Source organism: Adiantum capillus-veneris, chromosome 30 (assembly GCF_014529385.1).
Source record: "Adiantum capillus-veneris isolate H3 chromosome 30, ASM1452938v2, whole genome shotgun sequence".
In the NCBI taxonomy this organism is placed as follows: domain Eukaryota; kingdom Viridiplantae; phylum Streptophyta; class Polypodiopsida; order Polypodiales; family Pteridaceae; genus Adiantum; species Adiantum capillus-veneris.
The window spans coordinates 17188284-17203923 of record NC_140960.1 but is presented as its reverse complement, the minus strand read 5'-3'; positions in this window follow the sequence as shown (position 1 = coordinate 17203923).

The following is a 15640-nucleotide window of genomic DNA, read 5'->3' as shown; positions in this document are numbered from 1 at the left end:
GTTCCATTTTTTTATTTTTCTGACAGGTAGAAAAGAGAACACTTTAAAAGCCTTTGGAACCTTTTCTAGTAGAATGCAATCACTGAGAGTGCACAAATTATTTTGGAATTCTTTAACCGCTTCCAAAGTAGCATTGTCTCTATAGAAGAGGCCACCAGCTTGTGGGACAATAGGGGTAGATAGAGTACTAATGAAATCAAGATAAAGTCTACATAATTTTTTGAGAAAATTGGCAAGTTAGGCCCCCCAAGAAGAGAAATGAGCAAGATCTTGATTATATTGTTAAGCTAATATAGGAAATTGGCTAATGTATTGTGAGATCATAGCTCCGCCATCCTCAAGATCTTTGTTAGAGTGACCAAAATCTTGACCCAATCATTGAAGGACAACATGTGTTTAGGGAAGAATCATATATAAGTTGTGAAGCATCCAAATTGCTAATACATCGGAGAACAATGGAGCTCGTAAGAAAATAAGGCTTTGAATCTAGCTCAAGCCCTTGGGAGAGGGATAAGGCCTGTAACAAAAGAGTGAGACATTAGATTGTATTTACTTGGGATAAGTGATCTTTTTGTTTTTAGCTTTTCTATCTAAAAAAGGCCTAGCTCTAAGAGGAGGAGGTTTATGTGATGGGTGGTTTTTTAAGTATTGCCAAATATTTTCCATAATCTTTGAATGTTTCAAAGGGTCATGGATAACCCTCAATTGAGTGGTCAACTTCTCTTTAACTTGGACCTAAAAAATTAGCTAGAACAAGGGTAAGTATTTGTGCATTAACCTACAACTCTACAACCGGGGAAGTCAACAGACCATAATAGCCGTTAGTAGGAATCTGACCTACAGTCTAAGATGGACCACCAAACACCAGTCCACCTAAACCAAAATTATAGATAATGGGTCCATCTAAGCTCAATAGATCGACAAAGTTCTAAAGCCAACATCGTGGTCTTCCAGCTTTTTGGGAGAACCTTTTGTTTAGGACGTTTGTTGTTGTTTTTAGACTTATACTTATAAACAAAAGAAATAACAATTTAAAAGATAGCTGGCCCTATACAAAGGACAAAGATTAGCACAAAACTGACTCGATCTTTGATTCATTTTTGTACATCAAAGTGAGAATGAAGTATCATTCCGGTGTTTTATACATAAGATAATCAAGAAAAACCGATTCTAAAGTGAAGGAGGTATGGTTCATTAGTGACAGAGAACAACTAAGCCAAAAAAATCCTAAGTAGAGATAGAATCCTCACCTGCATCCATATAAACAAGACAACCAATTTGTTAGCCTTGAATATGTTTTACAGGTGTCAACAAACCATATCAATTGTTATCCATGTCCTACTTAAAAACTTTTCAACTTAATGTAGTGTTAAATAGAGGCAAGTATCCATACTTGGCTGAAATGGTATGAAGTTACCACAATTTTGAGATCAAAAGGCCATTACCCCTCCTGATCAAGTTTAAAGTATTAAGTTGTTTTTCTCAAAGGATACCCCATATATTTTAAAAGGCTACATATATTTCAAATAGTTTAAGTTGTGATCAGAAGGCCATAACCCCTTCTGATCCAAGTGAGGTCCGTTATACTAGGTTGTGAAGCATTAAGGTTAGCAGTTACCCCTTATTTTTTGAGAAAATTATAATTTTATAAATATAAATATATATACATACATATATGTGTGTGTGTGTGTGTGTGTGTGTGTGTGTGTGTGTGTGTGTTAGTCTAAGTTGTGATCAGAAGGCCATCACCCCTTATGATCCAAGTGTGTTTCTAAATTTTTTTTAAGAGTAAAGAAGTTAAACATGAAGCCTCTTTGCCAAAACAATTTAGGTTTCCAATGTTTTTGATAAGCAGGAATTGAATATAAGATTCTACACGTGTCCCAAGTAGGATCATTATCCAACTAGTATCTCAGTCAATCAGTTGCTTGTATGAGACAAGAATACAAGATGATTTGTAAACCCATAGTGCTTATTCAAATGAGTGATTAGTATACGCTAGTGTTCTGGATTTAACGGATAGTCTCAACTAAAAAACCCATAGTAGACCAAAAAGATCCTAGTAGTATAAAAATTCCAAAAAGCCAATAGCAACCGGGTGCATTTCCTTGATTTTAGACCTAATCCATCTTAGAATTAATCCACCTTATAAAAATCAATGCAATCCATAGAGTGCAATAGAGCTGAATAGTTTGAGGAACCCAAATTTTATAAGCTACCAATGTTAGAGTTTAATCATTCTTGGTCAAATACCCAGCATTAGTAGGGTTTTAAAATAGTTTTCACTACAACATGCACAACATAAGCAATTGATCCAACAAAAGACCCGAATTAAACCTGTCATGGGGTAGAGTATGTCAAAATTCCATGGCAAGAAATATGTAATTTTGAAAGTGGGAAATTTCACCCAAAGAAACAAACCACCCCACCAAAGTGAGTTAAAGTGTAAGTTCTCACGTTTGCACAATGTCTATAGCAATATAAACAAGATCTTGCTCAGTTCTCCTCATCAATATCTAGATGGTATATAATCACCTCGAGGGATTACCCTAGAGATATGAGAGGGATTACACCTCAAGGAACTCAGAGAATATACGGAGGAGAAAATAGGCCAAAAAAATGTAGGCCCCTTTTTTAAAATTTTAAATGGTGAGCTCCTATTTATGAAACGAGTTTAAGTGATTAGGATTATTATAGGGGATAGGTCATGCCATAAGGGGTGATATTCATTTACCAGTCACAGTTCAAGGTACCTAGAGGGTAAAGGGAGGAGGATTTTGTTGAGTTGTATATAGTATCTCTATTTATAGCACCATGGTCCACTCTATATAAACTCATCTCGTGTGATCGGTTGATACACTTTGGGGCTTGTAGATATGGAGTCGTCTTGCTGTTTCTCCTACTCTCATCTTCTCTCGTCTGGATCTCACTTCCACGTCAACATGGTATCAGAGCTCTGATACCATGTTGACGAGGAAGTGAGATCGAGACAAGGGAAGATGATAGTAGGAGAAACAACAAGAAGACTCCAGATCTGCAAGCCCCAAAGTGTATCAACTGATCAAATGAGGTGAGTTTATATAAAGGGTACGAGGGTGCTATATGTAGAGATACTATATATAGCTCAACACCACCACTCATGTTGAGCTATATATAGTATCTCTATATATAGCTCAACAAATTTGAGCAAAAAAATGTAGCTATTAAAATATCTCAAGGGGAGTGTTACCTACTAGGGGGGCGGGAGAAAAAACTACCTAGATCTTTAGTGATTGTAGCAATAGGGTACTAGCCCCTGAGAAAAAAGAGGTGATATGCCTACTAGGTGGCTATCTAACAAATTGATAGTGTAGTAGAGGCATAGAGTATTATATCATATAAATGGTACATGAGTGGTTGGGGACATTGACATGTAGGTAAGCCACGGCAACAGTGACAAGTGTGTGTACATTGTTGAGGCCTTTGCTGAGAGGAAATTGTTAGCGAGGAGCTATTGGCTGGTGCATGTGTTATGGTGGAGGAAGAGGATGCAAGGCGAGAGAACTACCTAAGGAGATGGTTAAGGCAAGGTCTATTGAAGTGTTTCATTGCATGGAGGAAGGACGTAGAGAACCCATGGTGCAAACAGTACAAGGAGGGTATTCTACTCTAATGATTTTTATTTCAGCAGTTGCCAATATATAGAGTCGTAGCTTATTACTAGAGAGCCTCTCAATTGATAGAAATTCCCATTTCCACAAATCTTGGAGAGATCCCTCGAGGCGAAAGATGCAACACACAATTTCTCTCGCTATTTTGAGTCTCTCTCTCTCTCTCTCTCTCTCTCTCTCTCTCTCTCTCTCTCTCTCTCACACACACACACACACACACACACATTTTGTGGTGGTGGAAACTTCACTAGATGCAAAGGGAAGGCCTCTACACATATCCAACTAGCAACTATGCTTTCACCTTGAAGGGCCTGTGTCCTTACACACAGATCCATGCAAAAGTAGGCCTTCACCAAATGCAAAGGGAATTCATTTGCATAGATGCAATTACCTACCCGTTCACCTTAAAGGGCTTCATGGAAAAAAAATTGTTGGGTGGGGTGTGTGTGTGTGTGTGTGTGTGTGTGTGTGTGTGTGTGTGTGTGTTGGGGGGGGGGGGGGGGGATCGGATGATGATGATGATGAAAGGGGAAGGGGAGGTATTGGTAGGGGTAGCATACCTTTGAACGTTGAAGGGAAGAGCAAATTGCATGAAGCATGTGAAATTCAAAGTATGTGACATTTGCACTTCAAAGGGAATCTTTGAATCAATGAGTCTTATTTAAAAGAGCCAAGTAGTATAAGCAGTATGTTTTAGTAGGCCCCTTATCCTATAGGCCCCCCCACTCACTTTAAATTGAAAAATCTATACTATATATAAAGGAGGAAGAGATTCCAGCCCCTCCCCACCGGAAATGGGTAGAAAAATCCCTACTTCATGGCCTGCAAGCAGTGTGTCTACACAAAACAATGAGACAATATTGTTTGAGAGAGAGAGAGAGAGAGGTTCCACTCATTATTTACTTCCACCTCCTACCAGAGGGCAACGCAGGAACAATCTTAGCTAGGTTGCACATGCTGGCCAGCCTATTCACGTATGACTCTACCATGCTCACCAACAAGAACGGCGTAGCTATGCTATTCAAGCTTGCACTTCAACCTTTAATCCATTTTAGCTAGCCTTTACTACTACTACAACGGGCATCCTACATGGCCAAGCGAGTACACTAGGAAAGTCGCTCCTAGATGATTCTTTAGGTTCTTTCGAGATTGTATCTAGGCCATAAATGGATAGCCTCCGCATAATCGTTGCTACTGAAGATCAAGGATGCCATATCTTTTTTGCCTTTTTCATCATCTTCATCATTGTATGTATTTTCCTCCACGCCAATATTGAAGCCAAATACCATAGTTGTTGGAATGAAAATTAGTAAACAGACAAATTCATACGGCTATAAGTGGTGCTAGATAAGGGGGCTTTCATATGATGCATTAATAAAGGCACGATTATCATTTATTGTGGAGATGCAAGCTCGAGGTGGGCTGGGGGTGGGAGAATCTGACCAGTGAAAAAGGTCTAGCACATGCAAATTATTCTTATAAGGCACTTCGGTCACATCTTTTAGCACAATTTTTGGTTTCAAAGCTTGGCCATGCGCACTTTGTGTACCCATAGCCAGAGCTTTAGGTTGTACATTTGACCAATACATCTCCACACTCCCATTGAAAGCGTCGGGAGAGTACTCCATAGCTAGAGCTTCAGCTTCTATGTCTTTAGACATCCCTAGACAAAACACGACAAGAACTCACACGAAAGGTGAGAAAATGTAGGTTTCATTCTTCAAAACTCGACAACAGATCGAGAGACAATCAGCCCCTCTATCGGCTATTTCCCTGTGAATTCTTACGCATATAAAGAACCCTATCAACTAGGGGACTCTAAGGCAAAGAGGGCATTGTCCGCAGTTGTCCACACAATAGAGTAAAGCACTAGGGAAATTTTGGACTCTCAAAGGGGCGGCCCTATAAGGACTGTTACTTTCTCTCTCTTGCCGAACCTTTTGGATTTAGAATGTACTCATTAAGATCTATTCATTGATATATAGCATGCTATTAGATTCCTTATATTCTAGAATATTTCATTTTTTGATGTGACAACTCTGTCTTACAAATGCAATCTTTCCCCACATTTGAGCTTCAATGGGGGGGGCGATAACTTCTACAAATCAGCTCCAAATTTGTCAAAGTTAAGAGATTTAGAACCTACTTTCTAGAATCTTTCCCATGATATGTTGGTTGATAGGGTTTTGTCAAATTGTTTAGTACTTCATCAGGTTGACCACTTTGGATAAGAGAGGAAAAGTCAAATCTCCTTATAGGGCCCCTCATAGCCTTAATTTAAATGCTTGTATGGATGTATAATTTTAGTAAATTGCAAGAAAGGAATCTACATAGATTTGGAATCTCTCTCTCTCTCTCTCTCTCTCTCTCTCTCTCTCCCAAGGCGGGCACAACCTTCACGTACCTTTGTTTTCTTGAATGCAATGCATGGACATGCGAATCACTTTTGTTTGTGGTCACTCATGCGACTCTCTCTCTCTCTCTCTCTCTCTCTCTCTCTCTCTCTCTCTCTCTCCATGAGTATTGAGTTTGTAGGTAAGAATCATAGGAAGAGAAGGGAAGACATTTCATGGTATGCAATCATGTATGGAAGGCCTCTAGCCTTACAACACAAGAAGTTGAGACTAGTGAGAGAATTCAAAAGGATATTCCTATTTATGGGTTGTTAGAGAAAGGTGTTGTGCTTGGTAGTTCTTTGTCGATATGTACGACAAAGGTGGAGACCAGGGTGGGGGTTTTTGTGTGTGTGTGTGTGTGTGTGGGGGGGGGGGTTAGTAGAGATGAGAGAATGAGGGAGAGATGACAAGGGAAAAGGGTACAACAAGTAGCGAAAGAAAAGTGACAAGCAACTAACATAAATTATCTTGGGAGGAACCCCTTTAGATTTATGTATTTTATTATAGAAGACCCATTGTAAATTGAAAGGGATAGGGAAGAAAGCCAAGTTGATTGACATAGAAGGGGGAAGTGATGAAAACATAAAGTGATGAAAACATATTGTAAGCTTGCTTCCCCAAAAGTATGAGCAAGAACTTTCTTGCAGGTAACAAGACCTAAAGTGTTTTTTTAGCCGTACACTTATGTTACATATTAACCTCTTCTTGACATGGTAGAAATCTTGGGGGGTTCACCATTCAGTACCCCCCGTATAACGTGCATTCGTAGGGTATTAAAAAAACCCCTCTTGTAACATGTATGAATGTATAATATGACCCTTTATTTTAGGATTTTTTTCCCAAAATTCAATATAAAAATCCCTTATTTTATTGTATCTTTGTTAAATTGCCTTTTTTTGCATTTTAAAACCCCTCCTTTCGAACTCACGTTATACATTAACATAATTACATAGTGCACTCCCCGAGGTAGAAATACTCTCCTAAGAAGACTATGAGACCTGTCTGGAGAGTATGCAAGAGATTTTGCATGTGCCTGAGAGCATGGCTAACAAGCCACTTTTCTTAAAGAAGCTATTGACAATGTGGGCAAAGCACCATAAGTTTGATGCTAGCAACACAATTATGGTGGATGACTCTAGATACAAGTCGCTCAAAACAAACTATGTGAATTGTCTTGCAATTAGAACATATGAGCCTTTATTGGTTGTGAATGATTATCCTTTGTACTTGGTGGGTCTCATTTCTCCCTAATTGTTTGGATGGATATGCAATCCGTACCCAACATTGTACCGTTCACAAGAACCCAATCTTTGACATAGAAAATGATGTTTCTAGACTGTTGCTAATTATCCCCATAATTTAAAGAATCTTCAACTGTAATACTTTGACATTTTGTATCATGAAACCTACTATATAATGGAAAGCCACTTTTTGCTTGATCCCCTTAATTTAAAAGAATCTTCAACTGTTATACTTTGACATTTTGTAACATGAAACATACTATATAATGAAAAGCCACTTTTTGTGTACATTGTCTTGGGTTGTGATGGCTAGTGTCTTCTTTTATGCTCTTGGGTTGTGATGGCTAGTGCCTTCTTTTATGCTGCAAAGAAATTTTTATTATCTCACCATGCCTTTTGAAATTATCAACACACGTTTTATATAGTGGCTCCAACATTCTAAACAATGGTGTTATGTTGTGGTTTGAACTATAGAGTTTCAATTTTGGTGCTATACTATCCATTTTGTATAGTGAGCTTATAATGTGGTATTTTATTTGTGAACTTTTCTTGTGAGGATCCCTACCAATGGTAGCTGCATAAGCTTCTATGGTACCCTACAATACCAATTTTTATTCTTTTTACTTTCAAATTTGGTGTTGTTCACTACCAACCTTGGTAGTGAACCAACCAATTTTGCCACAGTAGCTCCTACAAAACACTCTTTGTGCTACCTAATTTGGTACTGTTCCAAAAAAATTAGATATAGGTTTGGAAAATCTACTACCCTATAATCCATGTACAACTAGTACCAAGTTTGGTACTAGAATATAGTACCGAACTGGATTCTTGTTGGCACCAAATTTGGTATTCGTTAGTACAAAATTTGATACTAGTTAGTATCCGTATCGGTACTGATCCAAATAGATTAGCTATATTTTTTTTTGGAAACTCTTCTATCCAAGAATTCAAGTATAGTAGTTAATCTATAATAGCAAATTGGGTTCGGATTAGTACCACAAAGGATACTAGTTAGTATCAAATTGAGCAAAATTTGATATTGATTAGTACCAATATCTATACTGAGCGTTAGAGTTAATGTACAACAATCTAAGAGAATTTTTGGAGCAGTTCTATACAATAGCTCCTACAAAACACTTTGCACTACCAAATGTGGTACTACACCAAATAATTTAGGTATTAAAGATTTTGGAAACTCTATTGTCTAATAGTCCATGTATAGCAGTTCATGTATAGTATCAGATTTGGTATCGATTACTAGTGAATTGGATTCTAATCATCTCCGAATTGGATACTGATTATTACAAAATCTGGTACTAATTAGGCCTAATATTGAGACTGAGTACCAAATTGAACAAAGGAAGTGCATTAGGAAGAGAAGTGAGAGTTAAAGTACAGCAATCTCAAAAATTGAATAAAGGAAGTGCATTAGAAAGAGAATGGATCTAGGAGGGCCTCTTTATTTGGAAGTTTGAGGGAGTCAAACCTCTTGTATTACGTAAGCAATAAAAGGACAAATTTTTAATTCAAACATGCCAAACGACTAGATTATTTGAATTTAAAATTTCCCCCCCAAAATGAAATTTAAAATCTAGCAAACAAAACCATATTGTGTAACATATCTATGGAAAGAGCTCCACAGACAGAATACAAATCTATAAGCGCCGCTCAAACTGGATATCATATGTAGGAGTAATAGAAGGTCAAAAAGCATAAATCTTTCCACCCCTTTCTTGGGCAAAAAGTGCATCCTTTGACCACTCTTACACCTCTTTTACACACACACCATTCTTGCACACATGGCATGCATCTATTTGTCACAATGTTAATCACCTCCTTAATCTCATCGAAAATAAAGAGACCCTCGTAGACCCCATCCTTGTCCTAATGGAATAGTAGACTAGAACTAAGAGCAGAAAAAAATGTATTCTAATTAAGAGAGAAAGCACACTCTTTCTCGCTTAGAGTTTTCGGGATTGTGTTTCATGTAGCATGGATGTATCCTCATCACTGTCATCATCATATGGCATGCTATTGTATATGTTTTCATATACCTCTAGATAACTTGAATCGATTAGGGCTCGAAGAACAGGCTCCACCAAGAAGCATATGGACCTTACAAGATTTGAATATATTATGACTGGAAATGTATGACCCAAAATACTATATATATCAACTTTACCTTTGACTTGACCATAGTAAGGTCTACGTGCTTTGCCTTTGACTTGCACATTTGTCATCTGATGGTACCTGGCCACAAAACAATAAGGTCTATGTGCTTTGAATTGTGAAACAACACCATTTGAACACACCCAATGAGGTTGCAAACAATGTCTAAGTTGTTTGAGCCATTTGTCATGAACCAAGATAAAATGTTGTACAAACACTGTATCATGTTGCCTATCATTTGATATGTAGAAGTGTATTGTCCATTCAACACCACCCATGGGATTTCTTACATAAGTGATGTGCAAAAGTATTGTGACTTGAGTAGACAACCAATGCATTGATTGAATCACACTTTGAATTTTATAAGCATAGTTCTCTACAAAGTCAATCATAGATACAACAACATTGCTAAAAAACTTGAGCAAACAACCCTTGAATTATTGGGCTTGCCAGCGGAAGACAAACTTATGCTTGATGAAGCGTGTGAGGTGGGCTAAAATCAATTTAAGAAAAGTAGCATTTTTCATTCATTTCAAAAGAAAGTCCTATCTCTTCTTCTCATTTTAGCCTACATCAACCTATCTCATTATAGCATCCATAAAAACCTTTATAGAGACCTCCCTGCTATCTCTTTAGAACAAAATTTTAACTTTTACACCAGTTTGGGGGAAATCCCCAACAAGAATTCCTTTGCATGAAATTCACTATTTAGAGGCTTTGGGCACATGATGAATTCCCACATGCTTGGTTTGCAAAACACTCTCCTATATCATCAGTCTTACAAACAAATGAAGCAATTTCAAAGGTGACCTTTTCCATGATGCCCAAACTTGTTTTGGCACATCTGGTTAAAAGCCTCTTTGAAATAGAGCGTTTGTACATGGGATACACAGTAACACGTGTACCGCTCTTTCAATTTTCAAACAAAGTACAGATTTGATGCCTCAAAGCATCCCAAAAAAACATCCATCATAGGTTGTGTCCTTCTAAATCTTTGGTATAGCTCAACCAATGGCACCAAAATAATAAAGCTTAGAATATTTCAACTTCTTGATGATGTTAAAATGTTTTTCATATACAATACCAAAATTGAAATTAAAATTTGGTAATATCTCCTGGTATTACAGAGTACTCCACAACCATCTTTGGTACTCTAGTAAAATTTAAAAAGAAAGAGTTTAAAGAAATGTACTTAAAATGATTCATATCTTCCTTCTTTGGTTCAGATAGAGCTTACACATTGCAATACACAAAGCATTTGGTGCTTCAAAGAGACTTCGGTAGGGGAATGATCCCTTTCTACCCCCTATTTTCCTCAGTGCATAAAATGCACCTCATGTGGAGGAAAGGGAAGGTGTCTTGGCAGGTGCTAGAGTGTTGGAGGTTCCTTTGAAACCTGGAAATTGACGTGGGAGCGTGCGACCTAGCGGGTGGTGCAATGCCCTTCATGTAGAAATTCTTCTGTGTGTGTGTGTGTGTGTGTGTGTGTGTGTGTGTGTGTGTGTGTGTGTGTGTGTGTGTGTGTGTGTGTACACGATCAAGGCCTTTGTTGAGAGGAAATTGTTAGCCAAGAGCTAGACTGGTGCATGTGTTGTCGTGGGGGAAGGGGATGCAAGGCAAGAGAACTACCTAATGAGATGGTTAAGGCAAGGTCTATTGTATTGTTTGGTTGCATGGAGGTTCGGACGCAAAGAGCCCGTAGTAGCAAACATTACAAGGGGGTCGTAATTTATTAGTAGAGAGCCCCCCAATGGATAGAAATTCTCATATTTGGGAATCTTGGAGAGATCCCTCGAGGCAAAAGATGCAGCATCAAATTCCGTTGATTTTAGTGCAAAATAACAAGAAAAAGTTAAATATCAAGGGGCGACATGGTGGTGAGCTGGCGGGCATGTGGCACTAGCAGTGGACTTGCAAGGCATCTGGCATGCAACAACGCACGAGGAAGCTTCACCTTGAAGGGCATTGGAGATTATTATTTCTTTTGGTTGGGTTGTGACCTTGGGGCGGGAGAGAAGGGGCGGGGCGGGGCGGGGGGGGGGGGGGGGGGGGGGGGGGGTGGTTGTGATGAAAAGGGAAGGGGAGGTATTGGTAGGGGTAGCATACCTTCGAACTTTGAAGGGAAGAGAAAATTTCATGAAGCACACGAACTTCAGAGGATGTGTCTTTTGCAATTGAAAGGGGTAATTTTATTTAGAAAGGTTAAGTTGTAACATTAGTATGTGCCAGTAGCCCCCTTATCATATAGCCCCCCTGTTCACTTTACATCAAAAAATTTATACTTTATATAAAGGGGGAAAGGGATTCTAGGCCCTCTCTCTCAGACACGTGTAGAAATCTCCCCAGTTTGGCTCCTTGAGGCAGTGCTCTCTATGCAAAACAGTGAGACAATGTTGTCTATGAGAGAGAGAGAGAGAGAGAGAGAGAGAGAGAGAGAGAGAGAGAGAGAGAGAGAGAGAGAGAGAGAGAGAGAGAGAGAGAGAGAGGTCACCTAGTTTTTACTCCCACCGCCTACCAGAGGGCAATGCAAGAGCGATCTCAGCTAGGTTGCACTTGCTGACCAGCCTGCTTACATATGATTGTGCCATGTTCTTCAACAAGAGCATCGTAGCTATGCTATTCAAGCTTGCACTTCAGCCTTTGATCCATTTTATATTGCCTTTGATGCTACTGTGTCGGGCATCCTACATGACCAAACTAGTACACTAGGGAAGCCACTACTAGATGATTATTTAGGCTCTTCTACGATTGTTTCTAGGCCATAAATGGACAGCCTCCCCATCTTGCTATTGCTAAAGCTCGAGGATGCCATAGCTTTTTTGGATTTTTTATCATCTTCTTTGTAGGTAATTGCCTCCCTGCCAATATTGAAGCCAAATATTACAGTTTCCAAATAAAAAAATAACAAACAATAGAATCCATATGGCTACAAGAACTTTCATTTGATGCATTGATAAAGGCACTCCTATCACTTGTTGTGAAGATGCGAGCTCGAATTGGGTTGGGGGGTGGAGAATCTGACCAGTGCAGAAGGTCTAGCACATGCAAATTATTCTTAGAAGGTAGTGCGGCACGTCTTTTACCACATTGTAGGTTCCAAAGATTGTCCGTGCAGACTTTGTGTACCCATAGCCAGAGATGCAAGTTGTACATTTGACTTGTGCTCCTCTGCACTCCCATTGAAAGCGTCGGAGAGTACTCTATAGCCAGAGCTTCAACCTCTACATCTTTAGATATCCCTGGACAAAAATGACAAGAACTCACACTAAAGGTGAGAAAATGTAGGATTCATTCTTCAAAACTCGAAAACAGATTGGGATACAATCAGCCCCTCTACCAGCTATTTCTCTGTGAATTCTTGTGCATGCAAAGAACTTTATCAACCAGGGCCTCTAAGGCAAAGAGGCCACTGTCCATAGTTGTTCGCACTATAGAGTGAAGGGATTGTATGTGTGCGTGAGCACCCAAGGAAGAAAAAATGGTTTTCTTCAGTTGAGATTGCTCGCATTCTGCATGCAAATCTATGCGTAGATACAATGGACCGGGAAAAAGATCCAATATGACTAAGCTTTAAGGGGGTGGTCACACAACATATAGCTATAAGTAATGCTCAAAGATAACCATGCCACACTCACATCCATTGGCCACACAAAGATTAGGAGGTGAGATAGTAGAACTATGCAAATCCTTTTGCAACTATGCCAATTTGGGCAGGAAACACAATGTGCATCATCCTTTGCATTTGAAGATTGAGCTTATCAAACTTTAATTTCCTTTGAGGATTTGATCAAGGAATTTGGTTTTGAGAACATCTAAATGCTCATAGAAAATAAATGTGTTCTCTTTGTGCTAGTAGCTACGAATGATGACGACATTAAGGGTGTAGAGAGATGGATGGGAGTGAGTTTCTTGAGCCATTTTCTCTCTTAACTTGATAATCATTCATTTGTAGTGTGAAAGGAGTGTGCCTCTTTGCAAATGCTTGTTCCTAATTGTTATTTAGCATGTGTCGATTGGTGGAAAAGGTAAATGTCAGTTGCCCTATCTTATGGATACTTGCAACATGACATAAGTTTTAGTAGCACCATGTTGTAGCTTGCACCCAAGGCTTTATGACACCAATTGATCATCACTAATGACCTTGCAACTAGAAAGAAAGTACTCAATACATTTGAGATGGCATTGAATTGTGATATTTAAGCTAGTTTTGACAAAAGCACTACAAAATGTTTTGCAAAACAAGATCTTGTTTTGCCTACATGACAAACAACTCATGTGCTCAATCTAGTATATGTCAATTATCTTTAAGGTGGGGTAGATATTTGCATCAAACAATCCCCTTGTTCCCTCATCTAAATCCCTTCTCCGTTCCCCAACATAATGAGTATGAAATAATGGGGGTTTATCCCTATTGTATGTGCTGATGTGGACCCCCCCCCTCCTCCTATACACTCATGTGAACCCACTGGAATTGTTTGAGTGGCATGTCATAGAGGGTGAAGGAATAATCAATGGGACATTTAGACGTATACAAACTAACCTTAGTAGCTCAAGAAATTTTGTTAATCATGATGAGAAGACCAAAGTAGCATTCAAATCTTAAGTTTTGATGAAGACTCAGATTACAATATACATAATATAAATGCAACAAGGATGGATATGACCTCATGTATGAAATCATAGTAAATACATCATCATTTGTGTTACAATACTAGGTAGAAATGTACATATGCTATCACGTGGGATACACATGCTCAATGCCATGTAGAAAACCCTACTAGACCAAAGAAGGTGCATGCATTGAAATACAGGTGAAACCATGTATTGGTGGTACCACTATTCCACTTTTAGGGTGTACCTCCTAAAGACTACTTTGGAAGGAAAAATATGATCTATTCAAAAGAAAATGGTAATTGTAAAAGGTTAATGGTTCACTAGTTTGAATATTAAATTGTAGACCATTTATTGTATTTGTTATTGTAGGGAGGGTTGGGGTGGTGTCCTTCTCATAATGTCCTATTTTGCATTCCCACACGAAACTTCCTACATGGGTGCACTTGCCTTCTTTGTCAGAGCTTTGTTGGACTTGAAGGGCCCTAATCTCTTCTCAAGTTGCTCTCCATGCATGTCATTCTTGCATGTCTTGTTTTTGCATTCCCACTCTACTCGAGGTACTCTATAGGCATTAATCATTCTTCTCCTTTTCACAGGCAGCACGATGAATTCATCTACCCAGGGTTTACCAAGCCACATGACCTTGAAAAACACAATGCCAGATCTTGTGCTTGAAGATCAAACCTCTCACCTAATGAGCTAGCAAAGAAAAGATGACCCTTGCCCCTGCTTGGCAGCCTTCGGCACTCTACATGTAACTCGAAGGTTTCAACAAAAGTCATCAAAAGGTATGCATGTGTCTAGTTTGCAATGTGTTTTCCATTGATACAAGGGCTACAAAGTTGGGCTTTCAACAATCTCTATTTTTTGGTTCTTGCAACATTGGAGTACCCGTGCCTATCTAGATTCTACCACTCAGTCAAGGAGCTACATGAGGATTACAGTTTCAACCTAGACGGGAGGCTGCCTTAAGAGCTCACAAAAGAAGATATCCTCAATGACAAATGGTTGTCTTCAAGTGATTGCAAAAGAAAAATGTGAAGCTATTTCCTCATTATGTGAGGGATGAGTTTGTCGATGAGTGGAGGATTTTATACCGGAAGGTATACTAGGTGGCCCCATCCAATGGTGAGTTGCTAGAAAAATTTGCACAAGGATTTGTATATGAGAGGTGTCAAGCAACATCAAGTGATCCGACAAAACATTGGATTGCATGGGCAAGGTCGGTGGATCTATTCTTGACAATTGCAAGATTCAAAAAGGGGGGTTGGAGAGAAAGATCAACAAGTTCCACACTAGTAATGACTTCATCAACATAAAACCATCTATCTAGGACGCCACCTTATCATCGATACCGACAATGTTGGCAAACAAGTTGCAGCTAGGCAAGGTAGTAGAGAAGCCGATGTATATTCAGTTGGTACTGGGCAGAGGTGATCAATTCCAATGAGGATGAGCTACAAAAGCTGTTGGCCGAGGTGAAACTATAGATGCATGAAGAGAGAGACTTGTGGCTCATAAATAAATGATTGTTCTCTACTTATAGTGGATTCTACACTGAATTGGAGCA